The following is a 16,885-nucleotide window of genomic DNA, read 5'->3' as shown; positions in this document are numbered from 1 at the left end:
ACTTAAGCATGTGAAATGCAAGCTTGATGGGATTGAGATCTGGTGATTGACTTGGCTATTGCAGAATATTTTTCTTCTTTGCCTTAAAAAACTCCTGGGTTGTTTTTACAGTATCTTTTGGGTCATGGTCCATCTGTACTGTGAATTGCCATCCAATCAACTTTGCTGCATTTGGTTGAATCTGAGCAGAAAGTTTCACCCTGTACACTTTAGAATTCATCCAGCTGCTTCTGCCTTCAGTCACATTATCAATAAACACTAGTTCGAAGTCTTTTCCATTCTTTCTTCTTCCCATCATTCTGGTACAGGTTGATCTTAGTTTTGTCTGTCCAAAGAATGCTTTTTTAGAACTGGTCTGGCTTCTTTAGATGTTTTTGACCAAATCTAATCTGTCCTTTTTATTTTTAAGGCTGATTAATTGTTTTCACATTGTGTTGAACTCTCTATATTTGCTCTCAATAAGTATTCTCTTTATGGTAGACTTAGATACTGAAACACCTACTTCCCGGAGAGTATTCTTCATTTGGGTGGATGTTATGAAGGGGTTTTTCTTCAATATGGAAAAGATTCTGTGATCAACAGCTTCCAAATGTAATGTCATACCTGGAATCAGCTCCTGACCTTCCACCTGCTTAAAGGGAACCTGTCACCAGAAAAAAACCCATTAACATGCAGATGTGGGGTCAGTCTGCAGGATAATAGTGTGATAATACTGGCCAGTGCCTGCACGTAGCCTAAAGCTGCAGGGAGAAAATTAACTTTATTCTCCCCAGAAGCATTCCTGTTTCAATCAGTTGGGTGGTGCTGGTTCAGTAACTTCTCTGAATATATTGTTAGGGCTAGGTTCGCAGTTACAGCCTCCACTCTGTATACTTAGAGCCGCCACTCTGTATACTTATACTTACAGCAGTGATGGAACCCATGCCGGAGTTGCTCACGTAACTGAAACCGCACCCCCGGCCCTCACTAACAGCCGGCCTCAGCGTCTTGACTGAAAAGGGATCTGTTGGCAGTGGATTATTCAGGATACTTTCCAAGGGTGTGAACAGTCAGGAACAATATATGATATGCTTAATAGATCAGGAATAAATCATTTGTGTGTCTCTATCTGTGCAGCATCTACAGCAGGCTGCTTCTCTCATACTTCTCTCATACACAGGAAAAACAGGAAATACAGTCACATGCTCTCCATGTGTGAGCCTCGGGGAGTTTTTTTTGTTCTAACTTTTGTTCTAACTGCATAGAAATCTAGAAACTAAACACTCATAGACAGGAATGGAGTTGGTGCACCAAACATTTTTCAACACCCCTACTCAACAACTGCTTATCCTGTTAGTCCCATTGTGGTTCTGAAGTCCACAAACTTGGCTCTTGATAATGGCTTTCTCGTACCATCAGCTATCATCTTGTAAGACTCGCAATAAACAAACTCGTGTACACCATGTTCCACTAGGTCACGTAAGTGGTGATGTTTTACATCAATGTGCTTAGTCCTTGCACTAATATTCTCACTGCTGGCAAGTTTAATGCATCCTTGGTTATCCTCCTAGATATCTGTTGGTTGAGCTAGTGGCTTGCCAAAATCTTCCAAAAGTTGTTTCAACCAAAATACTTCTCCTTGTTGCATAAACAGCAGACATATATTCTGTAGAAGAAAATGCGACTGACACTTGTTTTCTGCTGGACCAAGAAATTGAATTTTCTCCTAAAATGAACAAGTAACCACTTGTTGATTTCCGATCACTTGGATCTCCAGCCCAATCTGCATCCACATAACCTCTGAGAGTGAGATCTCCTGATGCAGATATCATTAAATTTAGCCTTTGAGTTTCTTTAAGATATTGAAGAATTCTCTTAATTGTATTCCTGCATTCCAGTCTCTTTGGCGTGGCTTGCTTACACATCTGCAGAGAATTCCAATGGTGGCTGTGATATCTGGACAAGTTGTGGTTGCTATGTACAGAAGCGCCCCCACTGCTTGTCTGAAACTTTCATTAGTGGGTAACATCATAATCTTCACCATACTTTTGCGAGTACCCTTTTGCGACCAATCTTGCCTTAAACCGTCAACTTTACCTTCTGAGTCATATTTGTTTTTTGAAGACTCACTTACATCTAATAGTTCTTTTTTCCTTGTGGTAGCTGGGTAAGCTCCCATGTCTGGAGTTGGTGAAGGGACTCCATCTCTTCATTAGCGGTATTTATCCACTTCTGTTTCACGTGGACAGGCAGATTTGACATCTCTTGCCATGACTGTGGCTCTGGTTCAGGAAGTGTTCTGACCATATAAGAAAGGCATCCAGCTGGGATACCTTTGTTTGGCCTTTCTGACTGGAGGTTGACTTGGTTCTTTTGTGTCTTCCTTGATGGCTTAAGAGCTTGTCCACACTTCAGCGTTTTCCTTTTCGGTGTCTGGGTTTGGTGATTGAGATTCTTGTTCTTGCTTCTTAGGTTGAATAACTAGTGTAACATTCATGGGATTTGAGAGATAAAGAGTTTACATCAATCACTACATGTCTGCTGATTGTTACTGTGTTGGTCTCTGGGTGCAGGATTCTGTATCCCTTTTGAGTTTCTCTTAGATTACTCTTATATTTAGGGAATCCTGTGTCTTTAATGCTGTTTCTGCTCTGGATTCATTACTGCTGCTTACGTGCTATGTTTTTCTCTTGAATTCATCCACAAATTTGCATTTAACTTACTCTAGTGTCAGCTCATCATCTGGACATGCATCTAGTGCAGTGATGAGTGTGTCATAACTCTCTGGAAGAGCAGCAACATGGAAATCTTTAATTTCTTTTCCAATACCCCTGAGACGCACCAAAATCTCTAGGGTGCTTCTTATATAGTCCTGCATATTCTGTCCATCACTTAGCTAAGACTGATACAGCTTTCTCATGAGATAAAGCTTATTGCTGAGATTTGATCTTTCATGTACTTTCTGTAACTCATACCACATCTCCTTTGCAGTTGCACACATGCATACATGCACAATCTCATTATCATCTACACTGAGGGAGATCATGCTTTGTGCTTTCTGATCCTTCTCTAGCCAATCATGTGGTAATGGATGAGGTACTTGTTCCTGAGTATATTTCCACGCACCTTCTCTTATGAGCAGCATCTTCACCTTGAATTTCCAGGACTGGTAGTTCTGGTTAGTGAGGCTTGGCACTGAGAACTTGACAGGATTGCTGCTAGTGGACATCTTCTCTGTTGCTCTGTGCTGCTTTTGCTCTGGCCTTCTGTTGCTGTGTTACTCTGGGGCTCTGTGTCACTCTGGGCCCATAACCTGTTGGCAGCCGATTATTCAGTATATTCTCCAAGCATGTGACAACAGAACTTCTTTATTCAGGAACAATATATGATACGCTTAATAGATCAGGAATAAATCATTTGTGTGTCTCTATCTGTGCAGCATCTACATCAGGCTGCTTCTCTCATACACAGACACAGGAAAAACAGGAAATACAGTCACATTCTCTCCCTGTGTGAGCCTCTGGGGTGTTTTTTTGTTCTAACTTTATGAACAGCATAGAAATATAAAAACTAAACACTCATAGACAGGAATGGAGTTGTTGCACCAAACATATTCCAACAGGATCGCTGCCGGGAGGAATAAAGTTAATTTTCTCCCCACAGCAATAGTCTATGTGCATGTGCCGGCCAGCATTATAGCTCTATTAACCTGCCAATTATACCCATATCTGCAGGTTAATAATGTTTTTTTCTGGTGACAGTTTCTCTTTAATTGATGATGGATTATCAAGCAAAAAGGTTATGCAGTCTATTAGAGAGCTTTCGAGATAATTGTCCAATTACCTTTGGTCTCTTGAAAAAGAGGAAGCTACATCTTAAAGAGCTGTAATTCCCAAACCCTTACTCCAATTAGGATGTGAATACCCTCAAATTAAAGATGATAGTCCGCACTTTAAGCCCATATTGATTATATAACTGAAACTATTTATATGTTTTGGTAAACAGCTAAAATGCCAAAACATGTGTCACTGTGAAGTGGTGACTGAATGACACTGTTAGGCAGGACGATACAGTTTTATTGAAGAACAGAGGATTATGTGCCAGGCAGCAAGGTTAACAGTTTTTGTAATGAGAAGAGTAACATTAGATACATAGGGAGAGAGCTGAAGCGTGTCACACAAGCTGTGCTCCAGCTATGGCAATGCAAACTTCAATACAAACAGCACAAACAAGCTCCACAACCTACTTTCTTCTAACTTACTACCTGGTGTCCGATAATCGGGCCACGCGGCTACAGCGTCCTAGATATAGATCCTTGTTCTACACCCTAACAGAGTGGACACCGGTGTAACTCACAGTCCTGTAGGTTTAGAAGAAAGGCTGATAGCTGTTACTTGGTACTGAAGCAGCTGAGCAGAGTTGGTTGTGTGAAGCTCTTCCTTCAGGTTAACAAATCTCTCTTTCCTGGGTCTGAGCAAGTCTAGTTCTCTCTTTCAATGTGGAGGGATGGCTGGTACCACTGTACTATTTTCCTATCAGGTTACAAGTGTTAAAGGGAATCTGTCACCACCGGGATGTATATGACCTATTAATATGGGCATACAGGTAATAGAAATGTTACACTTGTCCTACCTGTATGACTCATATTAACTGTCTTAATGCTGAGAAATGTAATATTCTGTCTTTATGTTAATGATTTCTTACAGTCTCCGGGGCATGTGGTGCCTGGAAGAAATCACTGCCTCCTGAATTCTTTGTGATCCTCTCTTTTGTGGTCACTACATTCAGGGATCTTCTGCGCAGTCACTGGCAATTTACGCTCCAGTGAACTCTGGTGAGCGCTGATAAGGTGCTCTCCCCACTCCTGCATAGTCTTCTCCATGTACACATGGTTCCTAGTGATGACTGTGCAGGTGTAGTAACGGGCCCAGATTGGGGGGAGGTCCACTGCTTACCGCGCACAGATGACACAGAGACGAGACGGAGGCAGATTTTCGGGTTCAACAGGTCCGCGTTTATTGGCCGTCCTCCTGACGACCGTAGCCATACACCGCAGCACCTTCACAGCTCTCCGTATCCAGGCCCGGGTACCTGCACCTTTCTTCTGTCGTAGTGACGTTCCTCATGGCTCTTTCGCTGAGGCTGCCCTAGGCCTACCTACTGCCAGCGCTCCACCAGTCCGAGGTCGTCGTCAATTTGGTACCTCCGGGGCCTCATCTGTTCTGCGGTTCTTCGTGTCGGGGCCACCCCCCTGACTGTCTCTTCTCCTCAGTCCCCTGGTCGAGCTGCCCACTGCTGTTCATTCTCCTTCACTGTCCTATTTATCTCCCTCCTCGGGAAATCCCCTCCTGGGTTCCTGTCTCCCCGCCCCCATGACTAAGCAGTTTCTAAAGCCATGCTCCTGTCAAGTCCTGTTCTCACGCTCCCCCCTGCCATCTTGTGGTCAAACTTAGGTACTGCACTCATTCTACACTTTTCCCAGCTGTTTCCTTTCTGTCATTACAAACATTCGTCTACAGTGCACAAACCGTCCCTTCTCCCTATAGACAAGTCCGTCCGTCAGGTCACCTGCCCTACATAGGGAAGATGTGGGGAGAGCATATTTTCAGGGATGCACACTGGAGATCACAATGGCCTGCCTGAACAGAAGATCCCTGAGTGCAGCGCCCACAGAACAAAGGATGAGGTACAGTATGTATTTCTGAGGGAGTGCAGGGCGTAGGTATGAGGCTCTCTTCACTCCCTGCTTCTTGTCCAAAACCAGCTCACAGCAAACTACAGGGGAGAAAGGACTTGTCCAAGTACATACAAATCAAAGGGGAGCATGGTCTCTTAAAGCCCCATTGTCATTCAGTACCTAGCAAGAGCCGACTCCCTACAACTGTCCAAAATATTTCTGGACCTTACTGAATGTAAAGTCACATGTAAGGAAGGGGTTAATGTGAAGGCTAGCTTGCAATTACTGCTGCAAATGAAAAAACAAGTGATTGGAATTCAGTGGGCAATTAATTTCAAATGGATTGTATGGATGCTATAAAATACTGGGGCATATTTATCAATGATGTCTAATGTAGATAGACAGTGCAAACTTAAAGGAGTTGTCCGGTCCAAATCGATAAGTCTGCAGTCACTCTATGTGACTGCAGACTTATGAATCTCACAGTGCATGCAGTGTGTGCTACGAGGATTTGCTGGTTTCTAACTGAGGACCGGAGAGTATGTATGTGTTAGGCATTAGGTTCCTGCAGCTGCACAGCAGGAATCCAGAGCCATGCAGCCAGCGGTCTCCCACTCCCCTCCGACCTCTCAGGGACCTGCACAGCAGTCTCAGCGATCCAGACGCCCTGCTCAGACCAGTTCTCTTGGTCTGGTTGCTGCTGCCACCTCTGGACCAGCAATAGTAGCACAGCCTGCTCTGCAACAAGCCACTCCAGAGGCTAAGTCCTCTCGCCGCGCTACTGGGCATGCTCACGAGACGATCTCCCAGTGGAGATCGGGAGTCACATGCTCAGGTCCTTCTCCTGATCTGATTGGTCCATTTCAGAGATCTGGAAGGTCCCGGAAGGGCACGGCTATAAAAGGCCCGCATGGCCGCTCGGCTATGCGCTAGTATAGACTCTAATTGCTATCTGTGTGAATGATGATGAATGCATGTGCCTGCGAATGACTCATTTAGATCCCCTCCCTCTGATATTACGTGTGTGGATAGGGACTTAGTCATAGAGTCAGCGCCAGTCAGTGGTGCGCTACAGGTCACAGTTCACATCTTACAGCACTAGCGTCCGACAGTGCGCCCCCTCTTGGGCATTGTCGTGTGGCGGCTGAGTCGGTCGCCACGCTGCACTCAGCAGCACTTATTGGCGTCCGCGGTAGTGACGCCGCATGCACGGTATGTCTAGATGGACATTGACCCTGAGTCTTGGGCCTAGTCCTGTGACCGTATACCGTGTGTGCACACCGTTGAGACCTGTGAGGTCAACAGGCTCAGCATTTATGTTTTAGGCATCTCTGTGAGGTTAACAGAGCTCGCCAGCGCACATCAGGTGACGTATAACCCACGTGTGCTATACCGCCATATAGCGCGTCTGCCATTATATAGCAGCAGTTTAACACCTCTGCACGGTGGACCCCGGGCGGCGAACGCACTTTCTGTTATTTAATATTTAGTGTGTTCCGCCGTCCCTAACAGTATGAGTTATACATACTACCGGTCAGAGCCAGCCAAATGGACGTGGCCTAGCGTTATACACTTATATGGAGCGAAGCCGCGCTCCGTCTAGTTACGCGTGCGTTCAGTGAGCGTGGCTGACTAGAGGCCACGGCCTCGCTCCATACAAGTGTATTGCAGTGATGTCACGCTCACAAGCTGTGAGTATGTTTAACTCACATATATCCTCCGCTTCCTCATCAGAAACTGGTGAATCCCCGCAGCACACAGTGCATTTGCTGGGGGGATTCATTAGTCTGCAGTCAGACAGAGTGACTGCAGACTTATCGATTTGGACAGGACCACAACTTTAATTAACACAGTTATAAAAGGTGCCAGATTTATCTTTGTGTTTCACGCTGTTTGATAAATCTGGCATATTTTAAGACTGTCTAGTCTAATGTTACACCACCTATTAGTTGACTTTCTTTGAGGTAGAAGATTGCACCAAATTTTTGGCACATTTTATGGAGCAAACTTTTCCAAACAAACCACACATCTTTTCACATTAGTTGAGCAATGCACACAATTCATTAAGATAAAAAGGCAATGTGGATTCACTGGTGTTTGATTCAGTTGTGCTAAATTTAATGAATCAGGTGCATCTGAAAAGTGGCGTTTGCCACCATGTGCCTTGTCACAAATCTTTCTCCACTTACTCTACTGGAGTAAGATTTCTAGAGTAAGGTACACCAGATCTCATCATGAATTTAGATGAGCTGTCCTCATCTCACCCCAGCTCTGCCCATTTTGGTATATTTAGGCATAGCTAAACAAAACTGGCTTGAAATTGACAAAAGTCATACAATTTTTGTGCAACTCCGTGTATGTCAATAACAAGCAATTTGTGGACTAGCCTGAGTTTTAGTACAGCCATCTGAACCTGTCTCAGCACCAGAGAGTAAACTCTGTGCTATCTTTTAATAAGTTTATGGGGAATTCCTTAATCCTGCTGAATAACATATGCTAATGAGGCAACACTAGTTTATGGATACATGATTAGAAGAAGATCCAGCGCAGAATTAGACCTGCCTGAATCGCACATGTGCTGGCAGCAGATTATTCACAATACTCTGGAAGCATGTGACAACAGAGCTTTTTATTCAGGTCCAATATGCCTAATAGATCAGGAATAAATAATTTGTGGGCACCACGGTGGCTGAGGCTAGTTTCACACTAGCTTATTTTCCACGCAGCGCTCAGTGCCGCTAAGCCCCGCCCCCTGCCGGCTCCCTGCCCGCCCCATCCGGTCATCGCCGCCTACTATCGCACACAGCTGCATGCGATCTGCGCACCCTATCTTTATCATAGGGTGCGCAGACCATGCGCTGGCCGTGCGCTAGTAGGATTTTAGCGTGCGCTGCGCACTTTTCAAGGTGCGTCGAACGCGCCAAAATGCAACATGGTGCGTTCGGCGCACATCGCACCTGAGGAGTGGGATACTACATGTCAGGAGGAGGTGCAGTACCTCTGTGGCGACTGAACCCTCAGGGGCACCACATACCCCACCCGTTAACCACAGCATGTCCGCGGGCTGTAAACAAATGACAAAATAAAAAGGAATTAATGGAACATACAAAATTTTCTTTTTTAACTAAGAGTAGTTAACAATTATTATAAAACATCTTCTCTTAAGGAGAGGTACTATTGCTTGAACGTTACTGAATGTAATTTTATCTTATACTAATATTCTGTCTAATAACTATGGAATTTTATTTTACGCTATCCTGTCAAGTGCTTGTAGGTAGCAACCATTGCTAAGGTTCACTACCAGTTTAAAGTGCTTTCCATCTTCACATTTTATTTACTCTCACAGTATCAAAACTTCTTTTGTGACAACCACCAATCTAAGGTTTGTTACTACTATAAACAATCTTGGTCCCTAATTAACCATTTCTATGCATATCTATCAAAAGTGCTTTAAGATTCTACATCATGTTGCATTGCACATCAAATGGTACCTAATACCAAAAATTTATCAACACTATAAAACATCCTATACTTAGCATACCTTACAGTCATAATAACACTTTTATTTGTACAAAAACTGCAATAACCAATGATAAATGACAGCTATTATCCCAACCGGGGTATCTTCAAATGTCCTTACTTTGTAGACGACCCACTCAAAACCTCCAACGGTGGTCCTGGGTGGGCTACAGGACATTCCTGGTCTTGCTCTTTAGACCCTGTCTTCGGCCACACCCAACATGTTTTTCTTCATGTCTGCTGTAATGAGTTGATGATTGCTTAATGTTCCAAAAAGGCACAATTAAAACCAAGTAGGAGCACCTAAAGAGGTGCTGAACTATTTACAAATAGAGTGTCTGGATCACTCACTGTTCATGATCGCCACAGTCTGGATTTAATGAAGGAAACTGGAAAAACTGGAAAACTTGATGTCAAATACCCTCCTGGGTAAACTATATACAATACTTTATTCAGTTCTCCTGATTAGCATTGCTTCCTATGGGTTGGAAGCATCTGGATTTTGTCGCCTCCAGGGTAGAACTTGGGTAGTCTTCTTAGTTGGGTATAGGAGACTCGCATTATCTAGAAGTAATTGTTGTAGGGTCTCACTTAATTGAGCTGTAGTAAATGATGCAGATTTTCGCACTACAGTAGCAGCTAGTGGTGAGGTTACAGCCTGTATTGGGGTGGTTGCTGTTGCCCCCTGTTGGTCACACGAGATTTCTTGCTTTGGTATAGATTCTTGCTTTGGTGCCCCCTGATGGGCAGATGGGACTGTTTGTTTTAGCTTTGGTTCCGATATTGGTTCTTGCGCTCCCTGCTGGGCAATTAATTCAGCGGGAATCCTGCGGACATTGAGGGCATACCATCCCGTCACCAAGATGGTGGGTGAATGAGACATATTCCCCCTCAAACAGATCGCGCTCCGGGTGCCCGTGGACTAGATGTGCTTCCACATCCCGCTGATTAAGGAACAGATCAGGACCCCTCCTGGAGTCCTGAATAAAGCCAAACCCCGGTTGATGTCAAACCGGAGGACCAGGCCCCATCCCATAGGGTCGCAGTGTTCCAGCTGCTCCCGCCGGACTTGCTTCTTATGAAAGAGGCCCCGCTCCGCCAGGGCCTGCTTCTGCCTTTGGCGCTCCCTGTCCTCCCGCTCAAATTGGAGTAGCTGCCTGCGGCAGATCTCCTCTGTAGACAAGGTGAACCCTCGGGCTTCAGCTCCCTGTACTTCCTCCCTGAGGACCGCCAGCCTGCTACACATGGTGACAGGTGACTTTAGTATAGGAGCAGGTTCCAGTATACCCCCCCGGGCACCATCTTCTGGTCCCAGGCTACATCCAGGACGACCTGACCGGATTTCAGGGTCAGTGGCATTCCGATTGGGCCTAGCAGGGCCTCCCATGTCCCAGGGGCGGCAGACATACCTGCTCCTCCAGAGCCGTGGTGATCCTCATCTTCAGCCTCCGGTGATGGGGAGACTGGTGGAGCAGCGGGTACCAGTGGTGGTGGTACTGGAGGAGTGCAGGTGGGTACCGGTGGTGAGGGTACCTGAGGGCTGGCTGGAGGTACCGATGGTGGGGATTGCAAAATGGCGGGCTCCTCCTGGGCAACCTGGCGTTGTTGCTCCAGCAAAGCCTGTTTCTCCTGCAGTTTCCTGTGCAGCTCCTCTACTTCTTTCTCCAGCGGCGACAGGTTGAGGTGTGCTGAAGAGCTGGAGCCTGATTCCATGGAGCCGGGAGAAGCTGACATCTCTCCACCGCACTACACAGGCCTCCTGCTGCTCTCCATCATGGCCTCCTGGTACTGTGTCTTCTTCTTGGCTCCTCATCCTGCCGCGGAGCTTCTTTCCACCCCCTGGGGGCAGTGTCTTTTTCCTTTGCCGGATCTGGACCCCTCTTTGGGTTGGCCAGGATGCAGTAGCATAGAAGTACAGGCAGGGGAGGTTCATGTTGCTTCGCGCTCTTTCTTGGGTGCCGCCCACGATGGCACACCTTACTTCACCACCATGGCGGCCATCTTTACAGTCAAAATCACAGTCCAATTTACAATTCAATAAATCCGTTCCTTTGCACATTTTAGGTTTAGCATTTCTCAAATCAATCAAATCTTCGGCACACAGGACCCGGTGGCACCGGGCTTCGTAATCCTGTTTATGATGCCAAAATGGAGCACCCCCAGGGCTGTGGGATTTACTTGGTACCGGGCCGGTCTCTTAAAAGGAGGTGTCGCGGTGGCAGTGATCCGGCCCTGGGTGCCCATGTAAAATAGGTGGAATGGAATAAAGTTTATATGTAGATAGTTCGTGACGCCACCTGTGGTATCTGGTCAGAAGGGGACCAGCGCTGCAGTGCAGATCCTCTGGGGCTGATGGTGTGGTGCAGCAAAAATGTAATAGCTCTCCACAGGCAGAGCTGTAGTCCCAGGGCAGCAGTAGTAGATGTTGAGGTAGATTTTGTAGTGTTAGGCACAGAGATGTAGCAGTGCTGAGTAGGTTGGCGCAGGAAGAAGGCAATGACACAGCTGAATGCAGTTCCAATGCTTTACTCACGTTTCTGGCATAGACAGGTGCCCGCTTCAGTGCCGTGGTCTTCAGGCAAGGGGCTCAGCCAACTCCCATGCAGATGGAATACTTTACACCCTTCCAGCACTCCCTTCCAAATGTGCCTTTTCTGAACGTCTCCTTACTAGCGCTAATCTGAAGTACTTGTAGTTATGAATTACGCTCAAGTTTCTCTTTCTTGCTGTTCCTTAGAACTCCACTCGCATGACAGTCAGCTATAGCCTACTTTGGGGACTCCTTACAATCATGTCCCGGCTCACACACGTTGCTGCTGTGTCTTAGTCTTAGGTGGGAATGAAGTGGTCACAACTTCTATTCCTCCGGTTTCTGCTGTAGGATCATTAGTATCACACACAGCCTCAGATACCGGCGCCCGGCCTTTGGCGCTTAAACTTAGAGAAGGGCTCTGCTCTAGCCCTAGTCCCCAGTCTCTATCCTCCTCACATTCCGTTCATATTTATCTTCCTTCTGAACAAGTGATCTTTCCTTTTCTCTCTTTCCTTGCCAGCAGCTCCAGCTCACAGGAGGCTGCTGCAAACACGTCCCCTCTCTCCATCCCCCTCCAGGGATCTTCTGTCTTCCTCCCCCTCTCTGGGGATTCTGACCTAACTTCCTGTCAGCGTTCCCCTCTTAGTGCAATCTAAGCTCCACCCAACTCCCAGCATCCTTCATGAACCAAAGCAGCTGCCATAAAGGGTGCTCTGCTGTTCTAAGGTGTCTGTGCAGGATGTAGGTGCTGGAGTCTGGTTAGGCGTTCCCATCTTACCTGAGGAGTGGGATACTACACCTCAGGAGGAGGTGCAGTACCTCTGTGGTGACTGAACCCTCAGGGGCGCCACAATTCCATCCTTTTTCAAAATGATTTGCACCTTACCACTTGTATATTCAGTTCCATTATCTGCACTCAGGGCTTTTGGCATTCTTCCAAATTTGTTAAACATTACAGCAAGATATTCTTCAAGTTTCTGTGGAACTTCATCCTTACTGTGAAGCAGGTAGGCGATTGTAGTGTATATCAGGAGTAGTCATCAATAAATGTGAGAAAATATTTATTCTCGATAGGAGTTTGATTACTCATTGGACCACATACATCTGTATGTATCAGATCCAGTGGCTGTACAGATCTAGTGGTGTTTATTTTAGGAAAGGATTTTCTGGACATTTTCCCTTTAAGACAGCTAGTGCACTTCATCATTTGACTACACTGGTTGATTTCAATACCATTTGCAAGTTGAGCTAGCTTTCTTACTGCTTCCGGGTCTCTGTGCCCAAGATGTCTGTGCCATACATGGATACAGTTCCTATGTAGATCTTGTCTAGCACTGTTCACACTTTCTTTGCATTTTAGCTGATAAAGTTCATCTTGGATTTTTCCTTCTGCAAGGGTGTGATCCTTCTTTGATATGATGCAGCTGTTATCTTTAAAAGTAACTACATTCCCCTTTTGTGTGAGCATCTTTACTGACAGAAGATTGCTTTCAAGGCTGGGAACATAGAGAACATCCTTTAATGGGATCTTTCAGCTTTGTGCTGAGGAAGCTGAACAGTGGAGGTAGCCATCGCCTACTCCTTCTGAAATCCTATTGTGACCATTAGCTAAGATGACCTTTTCTGACTTGCTTTCATTAAGGTCATTGAAGAAATCCTTGCTATTTGTCATATGACTGCTTGCACCAGAATCTCTGTGTGGCGCCCCCAGGAGTATGGTCGCCACAGTGGCTTTGCCTTCCTCCAGGGGAGGGTAATGCCAGGCTTGGAGGCAATGTTGGATCTTTCTTGCATTCAATCCATACATGCAACACAGTTCCAGTCGAGGCCAGCAGGGGGAGCTCTGAACCGGAATTAAGGGGAGGAGCGCTCTCTGAGGGGCAAGAGGAAGGAGTGGTCAGTTAGTCTGCGGAGGGTGAAGTGTGCAGATGTGGAGAGAGAAGCTGGAGGTTGAGCTAGGAAAGGAGAGCTCCCTCACAGTGAGCGCATGAACTGGAGCCTGGTCTCCACGGTTGTACGGATACTAACGGTCCTGCAACAGATACCAGAGTAGTAGGAGGCTGTAAATTCCCTACTCCCATCTAAGACTTGAGGCACAACAGCAGCTTGGATAGTGAGCCAGGACTCAGAGCGAGGAGTCCCCGAGAGAGGCTACAGCTGTCTGCCATGCAAGTAAGGTTCTTGGGAACATCTGACAGGAGGAACTACAGTGTAACTCAGTACTAGGAGTACTTCATTCAAACAAGCGCTAGGAAGGAGACTGCACAGCCTGTCTGCTGAGAGAGAATCTCTGAGTTGCTTCCAGGCTAGCCTGCTCCGTTACCATCTGTAATCAGGACCCTGGACTGCAGTTATCAAGTAAAGGTACAGAAATTGCACCCCGCTGTGTCTTGTCTGCTTCCTACCTTTCCGGCACTGCTACATCCCCGTGCCAACCACATCTACACTGCCCTGGGACTATAGCTTCACCTGTGGGGAGCTATTACATCTTTGCTGCACCATACCATCAGTCCCAGCGGATCTGTCTGCAGCGTCGGCTTAACATCTCCCTGGCCGAGCACCACAGGTGGCGTCACAAACTATTCCATTCCATTAACTACATTCCCCATTACTTGGGCGCCCATGGCCACGGACCGGGTCACCGCTGCTGTGACACATTCCCCTGACACCGGCCCAGTACCGAGTACCCCACAGCCCTGGGAGGGCGACCCATCTGCACCATATATGCTTTGCAGATGGGCCTGTACTGGCATTAGATGCAGCTTCAACACACGCGGACTCTTTCTTTACAGCTGTTTTAACCCTTTGGTGACTGTTTTGCTTTTTAAGCTGACTCATTCTTGCCTTCCAAAGTTTGCATTCTGCTTTAAGGTGGCCTGGCTTTTAACGGAAACAACATTCACGAGTTTCTCTTAGATTGCTCTTATATTTAGGGAAATCCTGTGTTTTTAATGCTGTTTCTGCTCTGGATTCATTACTGCTGCTTACATGCTGTGTTTTTCTCTTGAATTTATCCACAAGTTTACCTTTAACATACTCTAGTGTCAGCTCATCATCTGGCCGTGCATCTAGTACAGTCACGAGTGTGTCATAACTCTCTGGAAGACCACTTAATAGAAGTGCAGCAACATGAAAATCTTTAATTTCTTCTCTAGTACCCCTGACATGCTCCACAATCTCTAGGGTGTTTCTTATATAGTCCTGCATATTCTGTCCATCGCTTAGCTTAGACTGATACAGCTTTCTCATGAGATAAAACTTATTGCTGAGATTTGATCTTTCATGTACTTTCTGTAACTCATCCCACATCTCCTTTGCAGTTGCATACATGTATATATGCACAATCTCATTATCATCTACACTGAGGGAGATCGTGCTTTGTGCTTTCTGATCCTTCTTTAGCCAATCATCTGGTAATGGATGAGGCGCTTGTTCTTGAGTATATTTCCACGTACCATCTCTTATGAGCAGCATCTTCACCTTGAATTTCCAGGACTGATAGTTTTGGTTAGTGAGGCTTGGCACTGAGAACTTGACAGGATTGCTGCTAGTGAACATCTTCTCTGTTGATCTGTGCTGCTTTTGCTGTGTTACTCTGGGGTTCTGTGTCACTTTGGACCCATAACCTGTTGGCAGTGGATTATTCAGGATACTCTCCACGTGTGTGACAACACAGCTTCTATATTTAGGAACAATCAGGAACAATATGCTTAATAGATCAGGAATAAATAATTTGTGTGTCTCTATCTGTGCAGCAGCTACAGCAGGCTGCTTCTCTCATACACAGACACAGGAAAACAGGAAATACAGTCACATGCTCTCCCTGTGTGAGCCTCTGGGAGTTTTTTTCTTCTAACTTTATGAAAAGCATTAAAATCTAGCAACTAAACACTCATAGGCAGGAATGGAGTTGTTGCACTAAACATATTCCAAGAACATGTGACTCTGCAAGATTAAAATTATTTTTTCAAAGATTGCAATGTTAATAAACACATAAATAACCTTATTGGATTAACAAAATCCCCATTCAACCGCTATATCAGTGGTTGGGGCAGTCAAGGGACCTGACAGTTTCCCTGAAATGAACTTGAAATAGATAACTATCCACAGAATATTGCTTAAAGGATGCAAAGAAAATGCAATGAAACTGAATTTCTGCCATGCAAATAATAAAAAATGGAAAATATTTGTCATATAAAATTGGATTAACTTTGGCAAATGGATATATGTAGGGAAATCTAATCCTAATTTTTCAATTTAACCAATAAAAGAACAGACAAATATCTTGAGGAATTAGAGTGTAATTTACATTGGCCGATTATAACGAATGACTGTTCCTATGTGCCCTCGTGTCCTGATAATTTGCCAGTGTAAACAGACTGCCTATCACCCAATAAACAAGCAAAAATGCTTGTTTGTCAAGTAAAATGTTTTTTTAAGCTGGCATGACAACACATCATCCTGTGTAAACAGGACATGTCCTGCAGAGAGCAATGACTGTGCGCACAGAATAATGTATTACTATCATACTATCTAAACTGACTATTAAACAACCGCCGATTGGCATCCATATTGTGGAACAACGGTCTTTTACAGCCATGTGTTGGCCAATGTGAATGATCCATGAACAAAGCTGGAATTGACTTTAATTAATCCATAATTATTCCCCTTAAATGTCTAGATATTACAAAGTACTGCAAGGCATATTGATAAGAGTTTGGTGGTGAAAACAATAGATAGTTTAGGTATGAACTTTTTAAATGTCCCTAAAACTATTATCTTTTTTCTGTTTCTCTATGTTCCTTAAAAAATTGCAGCTCAAAGTATTAAAGCCAAATGTTTGAAGACCTGATTTATTCCCACATGCAATGAACAGGGAGGTTGGCAACACGGAAAACTGTAGGCATTTAATAATACATTTGAGATCTACGTTGCTTTTACTAAAATGATATTATTATTAATATTTATTTATATAGTGCCATTGATTTCATGGTGCTGTACAAGATATCTCAGCTAAAAAAGGACAATTGGATCCAAAGGCAAAACTAATTTCAGCAATCCGAAGTTTCAGCATCTGGAGCGTCTGAGAAATAATTCATAGCTAAAAAGTTTGACTGACAGATTTAAAGGGGATATATGGGATTTTATAAAAAAAATGAGCCTAAGCACTAACAAGC

Source organism: Dendrobates tinctorius, unplaced genomic scaffold (genome assembly GCF_039654945.1).
Source record: "Dendrobates tinctorius isolate UK_male_01 unplaced genomic scaffold, ASM3965494v1 ptg000145l, whole genome shotgun sequence".
Taxonomy (NCBI): Eukaryota; Metazoa; Chordata; class Amphibia; order Anura; family Dendrobatidae; genus Dendrobates; species Dendrobates tinctorius.
The sequence above is the reverse complement of the archived record's forward strand: the minus strand, read 5'-3'. Positions refer to the sequence as shown.